This window comes from Gorilla gorilla, chromosome 2, assembly GCF_029281585.2.
Source record: "Gorilla gorilla gorilla isolate KB3781 chromosome 2, NHGRI_mGorGor1-v2.1_pri, whole genome shotgun sequence".
Taxonomy (NCBI): Eukaryota; Metazoa; Chordata; class Mammalia; order Primates; family Hominidae; genus Gorilla; species Gorilla gorilla.
In genome coordinates, this window is record NC_086017.1 from 107503729 (window position 1) to 107529057 (window position 25329).

The following is a 25329-nucleotide window of genomic DNA, read 5'->3' on the forward strand; positions in this document are numbered from 1 at the left end:
TTAGATTAAACCTTATTAAAGGATATTGAAAAAAGCAGAGACATGTCTTATGTAATGGTCAAACATTTGTTAAAAGTATCACCTATAATAAACTGGGAAATATGAAATATGGCTAATGATCTTGTTGAACACATCAGCTGGCTCCTACTAGCTGCATTTGAGAAAGAATAATTTTTAATAATTTTTTAAAAAAGAACAAACTCAGAGGAAAACAGAAAATTTGTTTTGAAAACAAAAATTGGAAGATAATATAGAAAGCTCAGAAAAATCTAGAACTTGGTTGGAAAATAAAAGTGCTCTCCAACTTCAATAAAAGATTCAATTTAATACAAGTACTGGGGGCCAAACAAGTCAAGGTCATGTCCAATAAATGCAATTGGAAGCACAGATCAAATCAAAGGTGGTGTGGCCATCACCTCTAAAAGAATCAAGGTGATGCTTCTTGGATCTTGTTCTCCCAGAAGCAGACTATGAGTCAAGCATTTAGGTATAAGTGATTTATGAAGGAAGTACTTCTGGGAGGGAAGAGCAAGGGAACGTAGGAAGTAGGATAAGAAAATAGACAAAACTGAGCACAGTGCAATTTTAAGCCTGAGAATCAGCCTGAAGCCATGGGGAACTTTTTGTGTATAAATCAGCATTTCAAAGTTTGTCTTCTTCAGGCAAGAAATTGGGTGGATTTTTGTGTGCCACATAAATTTGGGGCAGTCTGTGACACCACATTATTTTAGATAAAGCTGATTGATATATTTACTTCAAAATTTGGTAGCATTAGGTATCAATTCTGTCTCATTATGCCCTAACCAAATTCAAAGCTCATATGATATATAGTTTCTAAATATCCTAGTAGCAAATTTCCGCATTTTGACAATCTCTCTTACATTCATTTTAACCTGTGTTGAAAATTTTAAGGAAAGTACAATCATTTGGATAGGTGTAGAAGATTGTACCCTACCCCAAGTTATAACTTTGGCCACTTCTATGCCTCCATGCTTTTACTTCAATTTATCTGTTTGGGGCAGAGACTTAAGCTGGTCCAACTCTGTACTCAACTCCGGAGTTCCAGGCTTGCAGCCACTGGTGATTGCAGTCCTCAGAGAATACTCTCTTAGTGATGTTACAAAATACTGCTTTCTGTGTGAAGCTAAATATATCGCTTCATTTAGCACTTCACTGAAGTCTGAATACAGTTGCTTTGAACCCTAATATTCTGATTCTGAGAGTCCTGCTCAATATAGGATTAGATGATTTATAAAACACACCGATCATGTTTTTCACATCCTACTAATAACCACTGTTATATATATGCATAACCACATCAAAGATAGTATTCAAAATAGCTTTTAAATATGTTTGGTCTTTTATTTGTGCAACATCAAGATTTTTTAAGCCACATGGAAATTTTTGAATAACAATTCAAACAATAAATGCCAGTGACAAGTAGTAGAATTGTAGGAGTGTTAGTGCTGAATGGTGTGCTTGTGGATTTATTTTGAACAGAATGTAGACAGGGTATGCTACCTTTAGCATACCTTTATTATTAAACCATTAAACCATACCCTTTAATGGTTCGGTATGAAAGAAAAGGAGCCAAGGATGTATATAAGTGTTTTTCTCCCTTTGCCAACTGGAAGAAGGGAGTTTCCATATACTGAGATGAGAAAGATTACAGGAGGAACAGGTTTGGTGGAGAAAATAAGTAGTTTGGTTCTGGACATGTTCCATTTGAGAAATTTGGCACATTTAGTAAAATACAAGTAAAGATGATGAGCACATAGCTGGATCTGAAGAGAGAAGTCCTAGTGAAAACAAAAATTTTGAGATAATATGCTTTTAGATGATACTTAACATTATGGAGCTAAATATGATAATATTTGCAATTATTTTGGAGTTTAAGCCTTATCCTCCTGGGTGAATATTTATACTTGTAATCCTGAAGCATTCTGAGATTTCATCCCAGTTATGGGTCAAATGACCATAAAAGGTGGTTGATTTTAAGAAAAATATGCATTCTCCTTTCTAAGATACTGCCTGAGTTGAAGTTACTATAAAGTCTTCAACAAGGGAGGGTTAATATCCTCAAAGTATTGCTATAAACAGTATCTGGTGAATTTATAAAGTATCTGTCAAATAAAATAAAATCGGTACCTGTGAAACAGCAGGTCTACCAAAATTGATAGCTGTGAGATCTCTTTAATACATAATATCATTCATAAACTGAGCTTCAAGAAATCATTGATTTTACCTTAAAATGTTTTTATGTCCTGTTTATAAATTCTAAGCTCAGCAACTTTTTTTGAGTAGACAAAATATTATTAATTTATATTGTTACATTATCACAACTTCTGTATTTTAATGATTTGACATTTTACATTCTGAAAAGTGTAATCCTTCTATGATTTTTTAAACTTGATTCAAATACCTCATATTTTACTATATTTTCATATAGTGAAGAGTAAAAATCAACCTTAAAATTATATTATTAAAACTCAAAATCATGATTCTAACCAGATCAGGTACTTAGCATATCAATAATATTAAAGTCAATTTATGATAACAATATATCCCTGGTAACAAACATCTGAACCAGAATTCTCTGTGGATTCCATAGGCTATTGCTTGTGAAACTCTGAAATAGTATTTAGATGAAAAATGGTTGAAAATTAAGGGATAGATGATTTCTTTTTTGCAGCAGTTCTCAATGTCTTCAACATGGTAATGTTCTTTTTGAACCTGACATTTTTTCGCTATTTATTTGCATGTGATTTTTAGCACACACTTCAGGGGAAAAAAACCTCTAGATATATACTGTTGCTTACATATATTGTGTAAGCATATTACTAAAGGAAAATTGCAATAACCAATGAACAAGAGGAAGTTAATGTATCAAAATATTTACCTATAGACCATACTAATACTCAACTATAAACAATTACAAAATCAAAGTATAGAGAGATTAGATAGCTAGAGATATATAGATATAGATGATATTGATATAGACACATAGATATGCTGATTTTTAAAACAATTTTGAACAGACGATACATTGATAATACCATGGAGTTCATGTTAATGAAAGATAAACATATATTAATAAAACTTGTAATATAACATGTATTCTGTAAATTTATATTTTGAAAATAATGCATAACTTGATCTATAATATGAATGAAACTCTATATAAATTGGGTTGTGAACATTAAAACGTAATTTTGGGAAAACGTTTTGAAATGCAGCAATGATCCTTATGATATCCCTAACATATGATTAAACATACTCTTTATCATAAAAATAAATTACATTAAGCATATATCAATATACTTAAGTGCATTTTTAATAAACAGATCTAAGCTTAAATTTCATATACATTATGGAACTATCAGTTTCCTTAGTCAAATATAAATAATAGTATCTAACTTATAGGTTTTTTTTTAGGAGTAAAGGGCTAATGACAGAAGGTTCAGAATTTTACACAAAGTTTTACATAAATTTAATATTATTAGGACTGGTATTCACATTTCTAAAAAATGTTAGGGCTGTATATATATAGTTTTTGACAATCTGCCCAAATCTCTAAAATTAGATTCAAAAAACAGTTTACAATGAATACATAAAAACAGAAGTAGCTAACATCATTCATTTATAGTTTTATGTCATATCCAAAGGGGTTTGTACATGTTAACCCATTTAATTATTATGTAATGTATGTATTATTGTTACCCCATTTATCCATGAGAAAACTAAGGCACAGAGATACTGTCAAATTTCAAACAGCTAGTAAATGGCAGTCCTGGGAATTGAACCAGAAGAAATTAGGCTCCAAGATATCTGATCTTTATTTCCTTTTTTGTTTCAAGTTTTGTGGCTACATACTAGGTGTATATGTTTATTGGGTATAGGAGATATTTTGATACAGGCATGCAATGTGTAATAATCCCAACATGGAAAATTGAGTATCAATTCCTGCAAGCATTTATTGTTTGTGTTACAAGCAATACAATTATACTCTTTATTTTTAATGTACAATTAAACTATTATTGACTGTAGTCCCCCTATTATGCTATCAAATGCCAGGTCTTATTCATTCTTTCTAACTATGTTTTTGTATCCACTAACCATTCCCACCTTCCCCCATACTCCACACTACCCTTCTCAGCCTCTGGTAACCATTCTTCTATTGTCTATCTCCATGAGTTCAATTGTTTTGATATTTAGATCTCACAAATAAGGAAGAACATGTAATATTTGTTTGTCTTTCTGTGCCTGGCTTATTCAATTTAACATAAAGATATGCAGTTCTATTTATGTTGTTGCAGATGACAGAATCTTATTTTTTTTAGGGCTGAATAGTACTCCATAGTGTATATGTACCACATTTTCTTTATCCATTTATCTGTTGATGGACACTTAGGTTGCTTCCAAATCTTGGATATTGCAGTGCTGCAACAAAGACGGGAGTGCAGATATCTCCTAGATATACCGATTTCCATTCTTTTGGGTATGTACGCAGCCATGTGATTGCTGGATCATATGATAGCTCTATTTTCAGTGTGCTGAGGAACCTTCAAACTGTTCTCCATAGTACTTGCACGAATTTACATTCCCATCAACAGTGTAGGAGTGTTCTCTTTTCTCCACTTCCTCGCCAGCATTTGTTATTGCCTAACTTTTGAATAAAAGCCATTTTACATGGGATAAGATGACATCTCACTGTAGTTTTGATTTGCATTTCTCTGGTGATCAATAATGTTAAGCACTTTTTTATATGTCTGTTTGCAATTTGTATATCTTCTTTTGAGAAATGTATATTTAAATTTTTGCCCTCTTTAAATTGGATTATTATTATTTTTTTCCTATGGAGTTGTTTGTTTGAACTTCTTATATATTCTGGTTATTAATCTCTTGTCAGAGGGATAGTTTGCAAATATTTTCTCCCATCCTGTGGGTTGTCTCTTCACTTTGTTAACTGTTTTATTTTCTGAGCAGAAGCTTTATAACTTAATTTGATCCCATTTGTCTATTTCTGCTCTGGTTACCTGTGCTTGTGGGGTATTATTCAAGAAATTTTTTGCCCAGACCAATGCCTTAGAGAATTTCCTACTTTTTTTGCAGTAATTTTATAGTTTGAGTTCTTAAATTTAAGTCTTAAATTAATTTTGATTTGATTTTTGTATATGATAAAGAGAGTGATCAAGTTTCATTCTTCTGTATATGGAAATCCAGTTTTCTCAGCACCATTTATTGAAGGGACTGCCCTTTCCTCAACGTATTTTCTTGGCATCTTTGATGAGAATGAGTTCACTGTAGGTGTTCAGATTTGTTTCTGGGTTCTGTATTTCGTTCCAATGGTCTATGTGTCCTTTTTAATGCCAGTACCATGCTGTTTTGGTGATTATAGCTCTATAGTATAATTTAAAGTCAGGTAATGTGATTCCTTTAGTTTTGTTCATTTTTTTCAGGATATCTTTGGTTATTCTGGGTCTTTTGTAATTCCATAGAAATTTTAAAATTATTTCTTTTGTTTCTGCAAAATATGTCATTGATATTTTGATAAGGATTGCATTGAATCTGTAGATTGCTTTCGATACTGTGGGCATTTTAACAATATTGATTCTTCCAATCAATCAACATGAAATATCTTTCCTTTTTTTTGGTGTCCTCTTCAATTTCTTTCATCAGTCTTTCATAGTTTTCATTGCAGAGGTCTTTTTCTTCTTTGGTTAATTCCTAGGAAATTAATTTTATCTGTGGCTATTGTAAATGCGATTACTTTCTTGATTTCATTTTCAGATTGGTTGTTCTTGACATAGAGAAATGTTACTGATTTTTGTATATTGATTTTGTATCCTACAACTTTACAGAATTTGTTTATTAGTTCTAATAGTTTTTTCATGGAGTCTTTAGGTTTTTTCAAATAAAAGATCATATCACCTACAGGCAAGGATAATTTAACTTCTTCTTTTCCATTTTGGATGTCCTTTATTTTCTTCTCTTGTATGATTGCTCTAGCTAAGGCTACTAGTACTATGTTGAATAACAGCAGTGAAAGGGGGGGATCCTAGTCATATTCCAGATCTTAGAGGAAAGGCCTTCAGTTTTTCCCCATTCAGTGTTATATTATCTGTGGCTCTGTCATATATGACTTTTATTATGTTTAAATATATTCCTTCTATACCCAGTTTTTTGAGAGTTTCTATCATGAAGAGATATTGAACTTCACCATATACTTTTTCTGAATCACTTGAAATGATCATATGGTTTTTGTCCATCATTATGTTGATATGATATATCATATTGTTTGATTTGCATATGTTGTACCATCCTTGCATCACTGGGCTAAATCCCATTTGGATATAATAAATAATCTTTTTAATGTATTGTTAAATTCAGTTGGCTACTGTTTTATTCAGGATCTTTGCATCAGTATTCATCAGAGATATGGGCCTGGAGTTTTCTCTTTTTTTTTTTTTTTTTTTTTTTTTGGTATGTCTTCATCTGGTTTTGGTGTCAGGGTAATACTGGCCTTAATAGAATGAGTTTGGAAGTATTCCCTCATCTCTATTTTTTCAAAACGTGAGTAGGATTGGTATTGTTTTTCTTAAATGTTTAGTAGAATTGAGCAGTGAAGCCATTGGGTTCAGGGCTTTTCATTACCGGGAGACTTTTTATTACAGTGTCAATCTCATTACTTGTTATTGGTCTGTTCAGATTTTGGATTTAATCATTATTCAAACTTGATAGGTTGTTTGTGTCTAGGAATTTACTCATTTCTTTTAGATTTTCCAATTTATTGGCATATATTTGTTCATAGCAGACACTAATGATCCTTTTAACTTCCATGGTATTATTTGTCTCTTTTAATCTCTGATTTTATTTATTTTGGTCTTCCATCTTTTTTCTCTGTTAGTCTGGCTAAAAGGTTTGTCAATTTTGTTTATCATTTCAAAAAACAAACTTTTTGTTTCATTGATCTTTTGTATTTTTTTATTTCAATTTTGCTTATTTCTTCTCTGATCTTTATTTCTTCTACTAATTTTGGATGCAGTTTGCTCTTGCTTTTCTAATTCTTTAAGATGCATTGTTAGGTTGTTTATGTGAAGTTTTTCTTCTTTTTTGAAGTAGGCAGTTACAGCTGTAAGTTTCCCTCTGAATACTGCTTTTGCTGTATCTCATAGGTTTTGGTATGTTGTGTTTCCATTGTCATTTTTTTCAAAACATTTTTCAGTATCCTTCTTAATTTCTTCATTGACTTGCTGGTCATTTAGGAGCATATTGTTTAATTTCTATATATTTGTATAGTTCTGAAAATCCCACTTTTATTAATTTCTAGTTTTATTGTGGTGTATTCAGAGAAGACACTTGATATTATTTCAATTTTTTTCAATATTTTAGGACTTGTTTTGTGACCAAACATATGGTCTATGCTTGAGAATGATTCATGCACTGAGGAAGAAAATGTGTATTCTGCAGCCATTGGATGAAATGTTCTGTAAATAGTTAATTGGTCCATTTGTTCTATAGTGTAGATTAAGTCCAATGTTTCTTTGTTTATTTTCTGTCTGGGAGGTCTGTCCAATGCTGAAAGTGGGGTGTTGAAATCTGCAGCTATTATTTTATTGGGGTTCCCCTCTCTCTAGCTCTAATAATATTTGCTTATATATCTGATTGCTCCAGTGTTGAATGTATATATATACAATTGTTATGTCCTTTATATGGTCTGGCTGTGTCCTCACCCAAATCTCACCTTAAATTGTAATCCAAATTGTAATCTCCATGTGTTGGGGGAGGGACCTCATGGGAGGTAATTAGATCATGGAGGCAGGTCCCCCATGATGTGTCCCATGTTAGTGAGTTATCACAAGATATGATGGTTTTATAAGGGGCTTCCGCCTTTTGCTTGGCACTTTTCCTTCCTGCCACCATGTGAAGAAGGCCATGTTTGCTTTCCCTTCCACCATGATTGTAAGTTTCCTAAGGCCTCACCAGCCATACTGAACTATGAGTCAATTAAACACCCCTTTCCTTTATAAATCACCCAGTCTTGGGTATGTCTTTATTAGCAGTGCGAGAGCAGACTAATACAATCCTCTTGCTAAATTGACCCTTTTATTATTAGATAATAACCTTATTTTTCTTTTATTAGAGTTTTTGCCTTGAAATTGATTTTGTCTAATATAAGTGTAGCAACTCTTGCTCTTTTTGGTTTCCATTGGCATGGAATATCTTTTTTCATGTCTTTATTTTCAGTCTATACATATATTACAGGTGATGTGTGATGTGTGCTTCTCTTTTTTTTTTTTTTTTTTTTTGGAGGCAGATTTTCATTCTATAGCCCAGGCTGGAGTACAGTGATGTGATCTCCACTCACTGCAAGCTCCGCCTCCTAGGTTCATGCCATTCTTCTGCCTCAGCCTCCAGAGTAGCTGGTATTACAGGCACCTGCCACCATGCCCAGCTATTTTTTTTTGTATTTTTAGTAGAAATGGGGTTTCACCATGTTAGCCAGGATGGTCTCGATCTCCTGACCTCGTGATCCACCCACCTGGGCCTTCCAAAGTGCTGGGATTACAGATGTGAGCCACTGTGCCCAGATGTGTGTTTCTTGTACACAACAAATCATTGGGTTTTGTTTTGATCCATTCAGACACTATGTCTTGGAGAGTTTTATGGATAAGTAGGGACTTACTCTGGTCACTTTCTTATTTGTTTTTTGGTTGCTTTTCAGTCTTTTTTCCCTTCTTTCCTTATTTCCTGTCTTTCTTTTAGTGACGGCGATTTTCATTGGTGGTATGCTTTAATTTCTTGCATCTTATTTTTTGTGTATTCATTGTATCTTTCTTGATTTGAGGTTATCATGAGACTTTCCAATACCATCTTATAACCCATTATTTTAAACAGATGACAACTTAAAACTGATTGCATAACATCACAATTATAGTACTACAGTATTCTGTGTTTTTCTGTGTACTTACTATTATCAGTGAGTTTTGCACCTTCAGATGATTGCTTTTAGCTCATTAACATCCTTCTCATTCAAATTGAAGAACTCCTTTTAGCATTTCTTGTTGGACAGATGTGGTATGGATGAAATCTTTCAGCTTTCATTTGTCTGGGAAAGTCTTTATTTCTCCTTCATACTTAAAAGATGTTTTCAGTGGATATGCTATTCAAGGGTAATTTTATTCCAGCCCTTTACACATGTCATGCCACTCTCTTCTGGTGTGTAAAGTTCCCACTGAAAAATCTGATGCCAGACATATTGGAGCTCCATTATATGCTATTTGCTTTTTTTCTCTTGCTTCTTTTAGGATTCTTTCTTTATCCTTGACCTTTGGGAGTTTAGTTATTACATGTCTTGAGGTAGTCTTCTTTGGGTTAATAACTGCTTGGTGCTCTATAACCTCCTTGTACTTGAATGTGGATATCTTTCTCTACATTTGGGAAGTTCTCTGATTTTATCCATTTGAATAAAGTTTTTACCCCTTTCTCTTTCTCTACCTCCTGTGGAAGGCCAATAGCTCTTAGAATTTCCCCTTTGAGTCTATATTCTAGATCTTCTAGGTATGCTTCATTGTTGTTAATTCTTGTTTCTTTTGACTCCTCTGCTTGTGTGTTTTCAAGTAAGCTGTCTTCAAGCTCAATAATTCTTTCTTCTGCTTGATATGTTCTGCTATTAAGAGCCCCTTAAGCATTCTGCAGCATGTCAATTGCATCTCTCAATTCTACAATTTTTTAGTTATTTCATTCTCTTTGTTAAATTTATCTGGTAGATAAATTTATCTGGTAGATAAATTTATCTGAATTCTTTCTCTGTTATCTTGAATTTCTTTGAGTTAACACAACATAGCTATTTTGAATTATTTTTTTCTCCAGGATTAATCCCTGGTGTTGTATATAGTTCATTTGGTTAGATTACATTTTCTTGGAGGATGTTGATGCTTATAGATGTTTGTCAGTATCTGAGCATTGAAGACTTAGGTATTTATTGTAGTCTTTACAGTTTGGGTTTGTTTGTGCCTGTCCTTCTTGGGAAGGCTTTCCAGGTGTTCAAAGGGACTTGGGCCCCAACCTTAATAATGCAGTGATTTTTGCAGACTCATTGGTGGTCTTGGATAAGATCCAGAAGAATTCTCTATATTACCAGGCAGAAACTTTTGTTCTTTTCCCTTTCTTTCTCCCAAATGTAGAGTGTCTCTCTCTATTCTGACATGCCTCAAAGTGGGGGGGTGTGGTGATGCAAGCACCCCTCGTGCCACCACCAATGAGACTGCACTGGGCCAGACTTGAAGCTTGCACACACTGAGACTTGGCCAAGGCCCTTTCTCTCATGGTAATGAGTTCCCTCAGGCCCTGGACATATCCAGAGATGCTATCTGGGATCCACGGCTTGAAATAAAAAAATAAAATAAATAAATAAATAGCAATTTACCTGATGTTCTATTCTACTGAGGCTAACTAAGATGGCACTTGAGCCACAATACGAAGTCCCTACCAATCTTCCCTCCTCTTTCCATAGGCAGAGAAGCTTTTCCCTGTAGCCACTACCACCAATGGTCCATGGGGTATTCTGTCAAACTGATACAGGAGTAGGGCAGGGAAGTACTGGGTAGAGAAAGGTGTGGTCTCTTGCTAGGGCTCCACTCCTATAGATCTAGATGAGGACAGGTACTCCTGCCTTTGCACCCAAATGTTGCATTTTCCAAGACCACCCTGGCCCACCAGAACATCATCTTGGGCCTACAAAACCCCAAGACCCTAGTGGGCAGACACACAGTTGGCCAGATGTTGAGAGGACCACATCAGCGGAAGAAGACACAAGTGGCTGAACAGCGAGAGGACATCAAGGGAGCACACTGGTAGAAAAGCACACCAACAGACGTTGGCACACCAGCAGTTCATCAACCCGCAGGATGAGGCAGAATTTGGCCAGGGCACTCAGAGGAGAGCTGGGGCCACTGAGCTGCCCAACGCCAGCAGAAAACCCTATCCCTTCTGACTCCCCATCTGCTGAGAGCTATTGCCACTCAATAAAACTTTGCACTCATTCTCCAAGCCCACGTGTGATCTGATCCTTCTGGTACAACAAGGCAAGAACCTGAGATACAGAAAGCCCTTTGTCCTTGTGACAAGGTAGAGGGTCTAATTGAGCTGGTTAACACAAGCTGCCTATAGACAGCAAACTAAGAGAGCACCCTGTAGCACATGTCCACTGGGGCTTCAGGAGCTGTAAACATTCACCCCTAGACACTGCTGTGGAGTTGGAGCCCCACAGCCTGCCTGTCTTTATGCTCCCCTAGAGGTTTAAGCATCAAGGCACTGAAGATGCAAATCACACCCCCATAGCATGCCCTGCGAGGGGGACAAGGGAACTTAACCCATTTCAACTGGGGCTCATCAGGGATCCTGGAAGGTGAATGTGAACAAATGTGAAACTGTCGGGTCTGTCTCTCTTCTGAAACCCTGCCACCTCTTTCTCTTTCCTGTGGGTAAGAGGTTCTGTTTCCCTTCAAAAGCTCTGTCTTAACCTGCCAGTAAAAACCCCCAGACTGTCTCTTTTCTCTCTCACACACAGTTCAAAATGGCTCTTATCTCTTCCTTCATAATGTTAAGAGTTTTGCTACAGGCTGCGGCAATGTTACTAAGTAAAATGAGCATTAGGCTCAGCTGCCAAAGGTGCAAATCAGACCAATTGTTCCTAGAGGGGCCTCTCCCAGCCCGGGCACCTGGGTGTGTCTAAGCAGGCAAAGGCGAAGCCCAACAGCCATAAGTGGGGGCAGCAGAAAGTTGCAGTTGTAGCCACGACCCCACAGGGCCAAAGGATGGGCACTTCTTGCCTGTGCACCAATGAACGTTTTCATTCCCAGGCTGAGGAATTCAGTCTGGTCTGAACTGGGGAAAAGATATAAGGATTAGAAAGGCCCAGTTGCACTAAGCAAGGGATTCTTCCTCCAGAATCTTCCCCTTTTCCGCTTAAACTGTTTTTCTCTTTTTTCCTTTTCCAAGTGAGAGGGCTCCCCCTGCCCACTCTGTTTCTGATAGGGAAGTTAACAGAGGAGTGGCCCCTGCTGGCTGATAACTGCAAATTCCACAGGGCACATTTGAAACACTCTAAACAGATACAAACAGCCTCTAAAAGGCCTTTTAAGTCCCAAACTTGATTCCAAGCTTCAGACAGAGGCCTTAAAAGGAAAAACCAAGTTTGAGGGATCCAAAGCCAGGCAACAGGCCCAATGTAAATAACCAAAACCAATTCCTGCTGACTAAACCTCCCACCTCACAGAAAGAGGCCATGCTGCAAGGCATAAACTGGCCAAGAGAACTCAAAGTTTGCCAACAATAGGGAGAAATGGAGATGTAGCTGAGGGCAGTTAATTACTATTCTCCAGGTTTTCCTTGCTGCATGGGTACATACCGCACCAGTACTCATGGCCAGCACCTGCCAAGGTCACCAGGGCTCAGGGATAAGGGGTGGAGAGTGAAAGGAGGATGCCTGCTTTCTCTCTACATCACACCCTGAGTTTTCATTGAAAGAAGGAAGGGAATGAGGGACACCTCTACTCCCTGTCTTTCAGAATAGGCAACCAGTAATCTTTACCCACCCCCCACACCCCCCCCCCCCCCCCCCCCCCCCGCCGCCAGCGTATACTCTTTTGGAGCATATCCTGAATCACTGGGACTACTTTGACCCTCAGAATCTGGAGGAAAAATGCCTCATAGCCCTCTGCACAAAGGTTTGGCCAAATTATGATTTGCATGAGGGACTGAGTTGGCCCCAGGAAGGAACCATTCATTTTGATACCATCTGGCAGTTGGAACTTTTCTGTAGATGAGAGGACAGATGGTCTGAGGCCCCATATGTGCAGTCTTTCTATACCTTGCAAGGCAATCCAGACCTTTGCCGACAATGTAGGATTGATCCAGCCCTTCTGTTTGCCATCTCAGGGAAGGCTACAAGGGGCAAGCCCAAGGAATTAAAGATATGAGTCCCAGAGACACCCTCAGCAGAGAAGATAGCTCCCTCCAGCCCTGATCCTCTGGGTCAACCCTGACCTCCCTGTCCAGCTTCAGTCTCTTACTTCCCCCTCCTAGAAATCCTCACTCCAAATAAGCCCCAGTCTCGCTCTTCTCCCTCCAACAGATGCCTAGTGAATTTGGGCCCAGTAAGGTCCAGGTCACCTTCTCCCTACAGGACTTAAATTAAGGGGGACCTTGGCAAGTTCTCAGATGACCCTGATAGATATATAGACTTTCCAGAATTTCTCCCAAATATTTGAATTCTCCTTGAGAGACATTATGTTACTTTTGAATCAGACCCTGTCAGACAATGAGAAACAGTCTGCTCTGCAAGCAGCACAGAGATTTGGGGTTGAGGATTGTATCACATATAGCATCAGGGATGGGGACAAATATTATCCAACCAGAAGAGAAGCAGTACCAATGCATGGCCCTAAATGGGATCCCAATGATGAAGTGGAAGACTGGAAAAGGAGACACTTTTAGTTGTGCATAATGGAGGGCTTACACAGGACTAAGACCAAGCCAAGCCTCTCAATTATACTAAGTTGTCCATCACAGACCAGGGATTTGATGAAAATCCCACTGCCTTCCTTGAAAGGCTGAGAGGACTTGGTAAAGCACAACTCTCTATCTCCTGATTCAGTCGAGGGACCACTAATCCTAAAGGATAAATTTATTACTCAGTATTCTGCTGATATCAGGAGGAAGTTGCAGAAATGGGCCCTGGGACAAGAAAGTACATTAGAGGACTTCTTGAAAGTGGCTACCTCGGACTTTTATAATAGAGACAGGGAGGACTGGGAAAGAGAGAGGAAATACAGGTATTCCCAGTGGGCTATTAACTGTTAAAGATATGGCAAGAACAGTTATCTCTCTTCTACAGTTTATCCGCTCCCATACAAAGTTTAATTTCTTTCACCAGGGTGAAACAGCTTGGGGTACAATGTTGTCGTTAGTATATTTCACTTCTTATCTCTGTAATCTTTGGCACTAAATTCTTTTTGTTGTTGTTGTTGTTCTGTTTCGATATGGAGTCTGGCTCTGTCACCTGGGCTGGAGTGCAGTGGCGCGATCTCGGCTCACTGCAAGCTCCGCCTCCCGGGTTCACACCATTCTCCTGCCTCAGCCTCTGAGTAGCTGGGACTACAGGCGCCCGCCACCATGCCTGGCTAATTTTTTGTATTTTTAGTAGAGACGGAGTTTCACCGTGTTAGTCAGGATGGTCTTGATCTCCTGACCTCATGATCCCCTCGCCTCAGCCTCCCAAAGTGCTGGGGTTACAGGCGTGAGCCACCCCGCCCGGCTTTTTTTTTTTTTTTTTTTTTTTGTATAATACACGTTTAACTCATGCAATCTTAACCTTATAAAACTTTTTTTCTCTCACGGCCTAGAAGCCACCAAACTCCAAATGGCCAGGCCACCAGAGCTTCAGAGATGGTACCCCTTTGCTAAGAACATTTAGACGGACCTCTGAGAGGAGTCTGACTGCTGTTTTCCCCAGAACAACGACCCTTCTCAGCAGGAAGCAGCTAAGACCAGTCATCGTTCATATTCTAATGGCAGTTAGATATACCTCTTCAGAGTGGGGAATGATAGGGGAGGGCTCAGGGAATTGCTGGGTAGAGAAAGGGATAGTCCCTTGCGAGGGCTTCACCTCCATGGACCTATAAAACCCCGAGATCCTAGTGGGCAAACACAGAGGCGCCCAGACATGGAGAGGAGCACATCAGTGGAAGAAGACACAAGTGGCTAGAGGCGAGGACGTAGAGGGAGCACGCTGGTGAAAGAGCACACTTACCGCTGATGCACAGCGGCAGCCCAACAACCAGCGGTACAAGGCGGAGTTTGGCCAGGGTAGTCAGAGAAGAGCCAGAGCCACCAAGGGGCCCAACTCCAGGGGAAAACCATCTCCCTTCAGGCTCCCCCATTGTCGGAGAGCGACTTCCACTTCATAAAACTTTACACTCATTCTCGAAGCCCATGTGTGATCCAATTCTTCCAGTACACCAAGTCAAGAACCTGGGATACATAAAGCCCTCAGTCCTTGTGACAAGGTAGAGGGTCTAATTGACTTGGTTAACACAAGCTACCTATAAACAGCAAACTAAGAGAGCACCCTGTGACACACCCCCACTGGGGCTTCAGGGGCTGTCAACATTCACCCCTAGACACTGCAGTGGGGTCACTGCCCCACAGCCTGCCCGTCTGTGTATGCTCAGCAACAGGGCACTGAAAAAGCGAGGCACACCCCCATCACATGCCCTGCGAGGCAGACAAGAGAACCTTTCCTGTTCCAAAACCACCTCTGATGTTTGTTTAAAGCCCAAGGCTCTTCCATCTGCTTTTGGTGAATCCTGCCAGGCCTTGTACAAACCCTTCAGTCCAGTGGGCTCCCCTCTGGCCCAGGGCAGCTTCCATAAATGCTGTTCAAGGGCCTAGACCTGGACTTAGGGATCCCAAGAGCCTACCTGTTGCTCTACCCACTGTGGCTGAGATTGTTCCTGATTTTTGGTTCTTGCAACAGTGTTTTTCTGTGTGCAGATAGATGTTAAAATTTGGTGCTCCAGCCATGGGGACGAATGGTATCAGCTTCTATTCTGCCATCTTGCCCCAACTGTGCTCTTTACTTCTATCACATGCTGCCCATCTAACTATAGCTCAATAACATATAGATTCAATAGATTATTTAAAAATAGATGAAAAAGAGCGTCAGCTGAAATAGATGACAGAAAGACAGACACAGAAAGAGGTGCTTGTTCAAAAATATGTGTGTGTGAAACTAGTCTAGTATAAAGCGATAATAACCTTAAACAAAGATTTTATCGACAGAAGGGGAAATTGGTAAATAAGGAAGGAGTAGAGGGTGAGGACATAGTCAGAGGAAAGATTTATAATTAGTTCTCAGAATTTCACAGTGGGGCAGATTTCATGGCTTTTAGACCCTACCTGCCATATGGCTCTTTAATGGAGCATAACACTGGGTTGTCACAAGATATTAATAAATATTTGAATTATGTAATTCCTTCTCTTAGCTCCACTTCCATTAATTCATTTATTCATTAATTTAATATTCAATGCCTATTAAGCCAGGTGCTGCTGTATGTGCTTGAAACATAGTGAAGACCTAGGCAGACAAATTGATTCTCCAAAATAGTCTATTGTTCATGGAATGATTGGAAAAACTCTGTCCGTCTGCACTTGAACTCATGGCAGACATCAAATAAAAAACTTAAACATATTCATCCAGATAAAAAAGACACACTTCTGATCACATTTCTGAATCTGAGTTAAGTAGTGAGTAAGAAGCTGAGGGGTAGTACTAGAAATCATGGAAGTGTACTGAAAGCTCAAAAGAGACTGAGCTCTTACTCATACTCCCTTTGTAAATAAGGGATTATACCATAAAAGATTGTCATATTTCTCTGATGACTATTGACAAAGGGCCTATTCCCATAAAGTGGTATGAGACCAGCAAAGAGGAAATAAATGAAAGCCATCCTACAACAAACTCATTTATAATGCCCAGATATTTCTGGGGAAGGTTTTAGATACACACACACACACACACACACACACACACAAACACGACTTGTCCCATATTAAAGAGATAGTATACATCTTGTGTTAAAAGACTGCTCAACTGCATATTATTCTGCAAAAGATTTGCTATATATTCTGAAGAAAATATTTTAAACCTGCAAAGAGTTTATAACAGAGCAAGAGTATAATCTTTATATGGATAAAGTTTGAACTGTTTCTCTGATTGATGCAGACACAAATCGAAAAGAAGTAAGAACAGTGGATCGGCATAAAACTCTTTGGGTTTTCACTTTAATGACAGAAAAAAAAACTAGGTGTGGTCACAATCCTGCACTGAGACTACTAACTGGGGAAAAAGAAATGAGTAGTTATGATGCCCATTTCACGTCTGGCACAAGAGTAAAAACAACTTATACCCAGTGTAATTGACACTAAGCAGGCAGAAACTATACAGTGAAGTTTCTGATCTTGGAGTAGTGTGATATGAGTTTAGCCAAAATCAAAACACCAATGTTGATGGCAGCAGCATGACAGATAGTGTCCAGACCACAACTATAATCATCTCTAGTATAAATCTCTAAGGCTAGTGCTGTGGAATCATCTGCTAAGTATTTATTAAAATATTCTGGTAAGGGACACTTCAGTGACATTTTTATAGCACTCATGTAGCTAAAAAATAAAGCCGGTAATGTTTACCTAGTGCAATTTATAAATACATTTTTTATTATCCCAGAAGTTGAGAAGCCTGGCATCTAGTAAGCACAATTTGAGAAAGACCATTTTTCTAAGGAATACTTTTAATCATTGAAAATGCATACAATTTCATAAATTTGGACTGCTTATCTAAATCATCTGAACATTTTGCAAGGGAGTATCTGTTTCCTTGAGCATAAAATATTCTTCACAATGCTTCTTCACCTTCTCTTACTACAGTAACTAGAGAAGTTCTATTTTATAAGAACACTCACTTTATCTGTACCATCTCCATAAAATTATCTTGAATTGATTCCTGTCTGAGTTTATAACATGTTTTGCATTCCATGTATTTTACAGAGATTTAACAATCATAACCCCCATTCATATTTTGCACTCAATAGAACTTGCATAAACAGAATTAAAAGTTTTGCAATCTTGTTAGGTCTCAGAATCTAGATGACAGATGTTGATTTTAAAGTGAGCTTGGCTAATCTCAAAAGTAGAAATGCCTTAAACAAGATAAGTGGGTTTAGCTGCTATCACTATTGAAATATGACCAAATATCTAACAATGATTTTAAAAACAATTTTAAAATCTGGAATAAATGATTCATTCTTATTTATGCACAATATATTTATCATTCATCTATGCATTCAAGTTTTCATGCATACATTCAATTAAAACATTTATTGAGTAAAGTACTAGGTATTTCACTATGCTCTGGGTTTAAAAAAAAAAGAAAGAGGTGAATGATAGACAGCAATTGTTCTTCTGAACTTGATGTGGAAGACAAATAAACACAACACTTGGGTTAAAATCCTGTGGTGTATCATTTCATACTAACCTGAAATCACTGGAGCAAGAACAACTTGTGTTCAAATCCTGACCTAGCCATTTCTTAATTATGTAGTTAAGTTACTTGAACATCTAAACTCTAGCTCTCTCTTCCAATAAATGAGCATCCTCTGGGCCAGGCTTGGTGGCTGATGCCTGTAATCCCAATACTTCAGGAGGCTGAGGTGGGCGGATCATCTGAAGTCAGGAGTTCGAGACCAGGCTGACCAACATGGTGAAACTCCGCCTCTACTAAAAATACAAAATTAGCAGGATGTGGTGGCGCATGTCTGTAATCCCAGCTACTCAGGGGGCTGAGGCAGGAGAATTGCTTGGACCATTGCACTCCAGCCTGGGCAACAGAGTAAAAACTCTGTCTCAAAAAAAAAAAAAAAATTAGCATCCTTTGCTTTTAAATAGCTATGATATCATTTAACATACAGGGTTTGAGGATTAGATGAAATATGTATAGATTACAAAGACACTAGTCTAATACTTTTATGTTTTTAATAATTCATACAAAATAAGAATCCAGAAATACAGTGGCCAATTCCAATATAATGATTACTCTGATCCTCCATAGTGCCATTAATTTGGAATAAAATATACAGATTTACTGCTACTTTATAGTTTTAAATTTCCATACTACAAAAAGGTAAAAGATTGGTAAGCATTTAAACCAAAATTAAAGTAGGAGCTAACCAAAAAAGTAATATATTTTATATGTGAACCATTAGACAATATGAAATAGGAAGCCCTTTTCTTATCTGAGATGGCACAAAGTATTTTTGACTAATGTTGCTCATTACTGCATATGGCTTTGGAATCTTTTCACATCACATCCCTTTTAATTTATTCTAATCTTATAATAATGCTCAAACATAGCAAGTCCCATAATTGAAAGAAAAATTAAATATGAACCCACAAAATATTTTTCCATCCTTTTATTATAAGAATAATATTAAAAATAGTCCCACTTGTATGACAGGTATTTCATTTCTTTTTTAAAAAATTGTCAATGTAAGAGGATTATATTTGAGTTTATTTCTATTTCTTCACATGTTCATTTTACACATGCTAATTTATCACCTAAGATTTAAAATATGTTAAATCCGATGTCATGAAACTTATTCTGAAAGTTGAAAATATCTCTTATTTCAAACTATTTTTCAATGAAATTTCAACGTCTACTTTTTAAAATCATGTAAGATATATAAAATAGAAGACTCCTATAAGGGAAGTGAGATGGGAACAAGGAGATCAAGTACAGCACAGCCATCTTTCTGAGAAGAAATATAGCAGAATGTAAAGGTACATGGATACTTGTCTAGAAAGCCCTTCTGTCTCAGGAGATGGTATCTGAGAGCACATTAGAGGAGCATCACCACTGTTAAAGGAAACACACATAGTGCAAAGAGGGCTAAGATTTCCTACACATCACAAAACATTGAATTTGGTCTTAATGTGTTCATTCTGATTTAGTTGTAAGTCACCACAACCAAGTAATTAGTGGGAGATGGCAATAGAAACTCACCAATCCAAGGAAATAATGCACAAACCCAGCTTCAACACCTTTCTTTTTTAGATACTCTGTTCAAAATTTCTAATTTCCAGGGAAGAATCTGCAGGAGGTTGTAGCAGGAGTTATCTACTGGGTCATTTTGTTATAAATCAGGGGCTGGGTCACATTAACACATGTATCTGCAAGAGGAACTATGAATGTTTATCAAGGGAAGAAAAAGCAAACCCCAATAAGTTATCCTAAATGGCAGTGAAAATTGTGGTGGCCAATTAACTGACCAATTTTTCCATATTCAGACCAAAAGCAAGAATTTAAAAAGATAGTGTTTACAGAAAAAGAATATCCTTTCTATTGACCTCAGATCTGATGAATTCCAAGAAGGTACGCCTATGAGGTTCTACCCAAGTGCTGAAGTAAAGTTATAGTCAAATATTTGGTACATATATTAGGATACTGGTTAAGCTGCTTTAAACAGAGGTGATATACTAATTGTTTAAACTAAATAGAAGTTTATTTCTATCTTATGTTAAAGCCTAGCAATAAGTGGCCCAGGCATAGTAGAGTGGTACTGTCATGCTTGAACACATAATTTCCTTTTTGGGGTCCAAGCAAACTATGCCTTTTAATATCACCTGCCAGACAGGGAGAAGAAAGAAAGGAATTAAGAAGCACATGCTCATTCCTTTTAAAGAAAGGACCTAATGATGGCTCAAAGCACTTCTGTTGCTTTCTAGTGATAATAACTTAATCAAATATCCATATCCAGATGCATGGGAGATTGAGAAATGAAGTGTTTAGTTTAAGCAACCATGTGGCCAATTACAAGTGTTGTTATGGAAAAAAAGAAGACTGAATATTGATGGACTACAAGCAAACTGTCACAAAGCTTTTCAGAAGGTGAGAAATGAGGCCAGCAAAATAAAGAATGGGAAATTTAACAGGGACATAGAAAAACCAGAAGTATGAATACCGCTAATTCTCAAATAATCAAAAAGGCATAAAATTTTTCAAAAACAGAGCAAGAAATCAAATGCTTGTTGTAGTCCAAAGTCCTAAAGTTAATTTCAAATGGTCTCAACTTTCTTTTGACTCTGAAAAATAGTAGAAGAAGTACAATTTTGACCTGGCTGTCATAATCATGGCAAAAGCAATTCAAAATTTGAATTCAAAAGTTGCAAATATAGATCCAGTTTTCTAAAATTACTTTTCTCAAATTTTGATTTTAAATGAGAATATTTCCTAAAGCTTATTTCATACTAAGCTTCAATCATAAAGCTTATGATTATAGGGTTTAATTTATTTTTAAAGTATGAGATAATTCTGCATTTAAAATTTATTTGTTTTTTAAGTGAATGCCTCATTTATTTTCTTTTTTTATTTTATTATTATTATACTTTAAGTTTTAGGGTACATGTGCACAATGTGCAGGTTAGTTACATATGTATACATGTGCCATGCTGGTGTACTGCACCCATTAACTCCTCATTTAGCATTAGGTATATCTCCTAAAACTATCCCTCCCCCCTCCCCCAACTCCACAACAGTCCCCAGAGTGTGATGTTCCCCTTCCTGTGTCCATGTGTTCTCATTGTTCAATTCCCACCTATGAGTGAGAATATGCGGTGTTTGGTTTTTTTGTTCTTGCGATAGTTTACTGAGAATGATGATTTCCAATTTCATCCATGTCCCTACAAAAGACATGAACTCATCATTTTTTATGGCTGCATAGTATCCCATGGTGTATACGTGCCACATTTTCTTAATCCAGTCTATCTTTGTTGGACATTTGGGTTGGTTCCAAGTCTTTGCTATTGTGAATAGTGCAGCAATAAACATACGTGTGCATGTGTCTTTATAGCAGCATGATTTATAGTCCTTTGGGTATATACCCAGTAATGGAATGGCTGGGTCAAATGGTATTTCTAGTTCTAGATCCCTGAGGAATCACCACACTGACTTCCACAATGGTTGAACTAGTTTACAGTCCCACCAACAGTGTAAAAGTGTTGCTATTTCTCCACATCCTCTCCAGCACCTGCTGTTTCCTGACTTTTTAATGATCGCCATTCTAACTGGTGTGAGATGGTATCTCATTGTGGTTTTGATTTGCATTTCTCTGATGGCCAGTGATGATGAGCATTTTTTTCATGTGTCTGTTGGCTGCATAAATGTCTTCTTTTGAGAAGTGTCTGTTCATATCCTTTGCCCACTTTTTGATGGGGTTGTTTGTTTTTTTCTTGTAAATTTGTTTGAGTTCATTGTAGATTCTGGATATTAGCCCTTTGTCAGATGAGTAGGTTGCGAAAATTTTCTCCCATTTTGTAAGTTGCCTGTTCACTCTGATGGTAGTTTCTTTTGTTGTGCAGAAGCTCTTTAGTTAAATTAGATCCCGTTTGTCAATTTTGGCTTTTGTTGCCATTGCTTTTGGTGTTTTAGACATGAAGTCCTTGCCCATGCCTATGTCCTGAATGGTATTGCCTAGGTTTTCCTCTAGGGTTTTTATGGTTTTAGGTCTAACATTTAAGTCTTTAATCCATCTTGAATTAATTTTTGTATAAGGTGTAAGGAAGGGATCCAGTTTCAGCTTTCTACATATGGCTAGCCAGTTTTCCCAACAGCATTTATTAAATAGGGAATCCTTTCCCCATTGCTTGTTTTTGTCAGGTTTGTCAAAGATCAGATAGTTGTAGATATGCAGCATTATTTCTGAGGGCTCTGTTCTGTTCCATTGATCTATATCTCTGTTTTGGTACCAGTGCCATGCTGTTTTGGTTACTGTAGGCTTGTAGCATTCATTTTCAATTCAGTAAACTTAATTTAAATTAATTAAAGTGAACTTAAAAATGAAAAGTTCAACTATTTTAATTTTTTTGGAAGTAACATGATGCATTTTTAGAAATAAATATTAAATACAATGTTCACTTGCTTACATTTTAAGACTATACTTTTAGTTTATATATAATATATATTTTGTAATATGCATTATATATGTATTATGTATATGTATATATATAGAGAGAGACCTTATACATTTATTGCATCTCAAGTTCACCATCCATTGTTTGATTGTGTTTTCAAATGAGCAAGTGAAAGAATTAGTATAAGTTGATTAGAGAATGTATTTCTGTTTTACTCAAATAATCTAGTAATCTAGGGCATGGTAAAAAGAAACATGAAGACTGTATACAAATATGTCCCAGATATTTAACTAAATATAATATGTCCCAGATATTTAACAAAATATACTTATATTGAAAATTTAAATTCAGTTTTCTTTTATAACTGAAAACCCATAAATACCTTAAAGTTTCACCATGGCTCCCGACAAAGATGTGTGGAAACTTCACTGAAGGGCTCCCATTACTCTTTACAAGCTGTGTAAGATGGGGCCCAAAGGCCAGAGACAATTACATAGCAGGAAACCAATTCCGCTTCTGCAGAGAGGTTGCTCTAGTTGACTACAGAATTATTACCCTAATTCTAGGTTTTTGTGTTTTTCCATCTTGGGAATCAAGCTTAGAATTAGGGAGAATGAAAAGCATTGCCTAGTGCTGATAAACAGGGGGTTACATTGCTGATCTCAGTCCCTTTCCTCTGTAGAAAAAGGGGGAACTCAGGATTTCAATGTGAATGAAGTTTGAGACTTAGTCCTTGCTTCATTGACTATCCAAACAAATCTAAAAAATACTAAACAGAATCCAAATGTGTGCTGCTGAAGAAGATTTGCTCTGCTTTTTTTTTCTGTTTGGTGGTTGTTTCAGTATGCCTGTCAGAATCATATTTATAGAAAGAGAGAGAGAAAGAGCAACTAAAGAAATGGTCTAGAGAACAGTGGTATCAGTAGAAGTGGTAGAACAGGATGATTTTCAGAGGGCAGCAAAAATTGTTATCTTTTGTGTTCATCCCTTAATTATATTTTGCCACTAAAGCTTGTGTTACAGAACACATGGAAAAATATTACCAATTGCATACATTTGTTGCCCTTGTTTATGAAAGCTCATCAGTGTTTTCAAACTGTGCATAAGTAAAAGCAAATTATTCAACCAAAATGTGTCGGGAAACAGCGAGGATAAAAAGAACATAATTATGTTTTGTTTAATGTATTCTACAAGGTAAAGCCTAGTAATTTGTTTCACTGCTTGTAATACATAGGGGTATTAATAATAGGTTTTCTTCAAGATATTTATCTGCCAATCTCCAACTCATTAACATCAGCTATTAATATTTGATTTGAAAGCAAAAGCCTTAATTTGTAATATAATATAAACTTGACATTAGCCAATATTTATAGATTTTAAAAGTACAGGCAGTCATCACTGTAAACAGTAATGCAGTATCGTAAAAATGACTGTGTAAGTAAACAGTGCCAAGTGATCTTACTAAAACGTGGTAAACATTATAAATGAGACATGGCCCATGAAAATATTTGTCAAAATATTAAAAACTCTCTTACTCTTATCTACAGATATATAAAGAAATGGAAAAAAGTAAATATTTATTTTATACTCTAATTTAAAACATTAGAAACTTTAAGAATAAAAGTAGGTTTTTTCATAAAACATGTAAAGAATAGTGTAAACAGGGTTTGCCTTCTCATGGTATAACTGAGAATATGGAGTATTTCTCTATGTTTTGGAAAATTGTTATACTCCTAAGTTTTGATCAGCTTCCAACATTTTATCCTTTTCACTTTCAATGTCAGGAAATCTCTCCAAAGTTCCTTTAAAGTGAAGGTTTTTTGCCAGCATCAATTCTTCTGAGATATTTTCATCCTTTCACCGCAACCACCGTACTAATTTAGGTCAATACGTTTGCCTTGACTCAGCTCCTCCAGAGTCCCTTAAGCTATTTCTTCTAGAACTCAATTTACATAAGATTCTAATTCTATATCCAGCATGATCGCTTTTGTTTCTTTGCTGCATTTTCATCTTTATTGGTCAATTCCCTCTTTTGACTATCTATCTTCGTAAAATAGCTCCTGAATTTATCACGGGAGAGAAGGAGGCAATACAACGGCAGCATTGCTTTTTGAGTGTGAAGTGAATAACAAATGCATAGTGGCCAGTCACCAACAGATCTTGAAAGAAGTGACAAGATTCATCACTGATCATAACGTGTGTCTGTTTTTTACATAGCGATGTATGGACTGAAGCAGTAGCAAGTTTGTACATTATGCAATTTCTCAGTGTAAATATAAGGGGGTATTGAAATTTGAACTGTGGTTGTAGAGGGCTAGGGTAAGTTAAATAAATCATGGTAAATAAAATCTGTTCATATCAGAACCATGCAAAGAAAGGAGTGTCTTGTATGTTGTAACAAGAATTAGGCTAGATGTTAAATTTAGTTGGCAGTAAATGTTTTCTTCATTGACCAATCAGGTACCTCCACATGGTTAACAAGGAAGGGTAACCTACTGAAGATTTAGCTTCTGCGATAGGCTTCATAAGAACCCCCAAAACACATACCAGCATCCAAACAAATATAGACAATAAATGAAAGTAGCATGCTTCATGTAAACTGAGCTTCAAGACCAGTGTCCCACTTGTCCCAACCAGGTTGATACAAATAAGCCTATTTTATACAGAAATTCTGAATTCCTCACTACTTTTTAAACCCTATATTATATTAGATTTTGCCATCAGCAAGAGAGCCCAACACAGAAAAAAATAACTTTATAGAGACCAGCATTCAACTGGAAATTTGAGTTAATTAAACTCTCA

General features: G+C 36.8%; 1 pseudogene; it reads right to left on the reverse strand.

Moving 5' to 3' along the window:
* LOC129532515 (syncytin-1-like) overlaps positions 1 to 14945 on the reverse strand; it is a 36293-nt pseudogene extending 21348 nt beyond the window's left edge.
* Positions 14946 to 25329: the final 10384 nt, after the last annotated feature.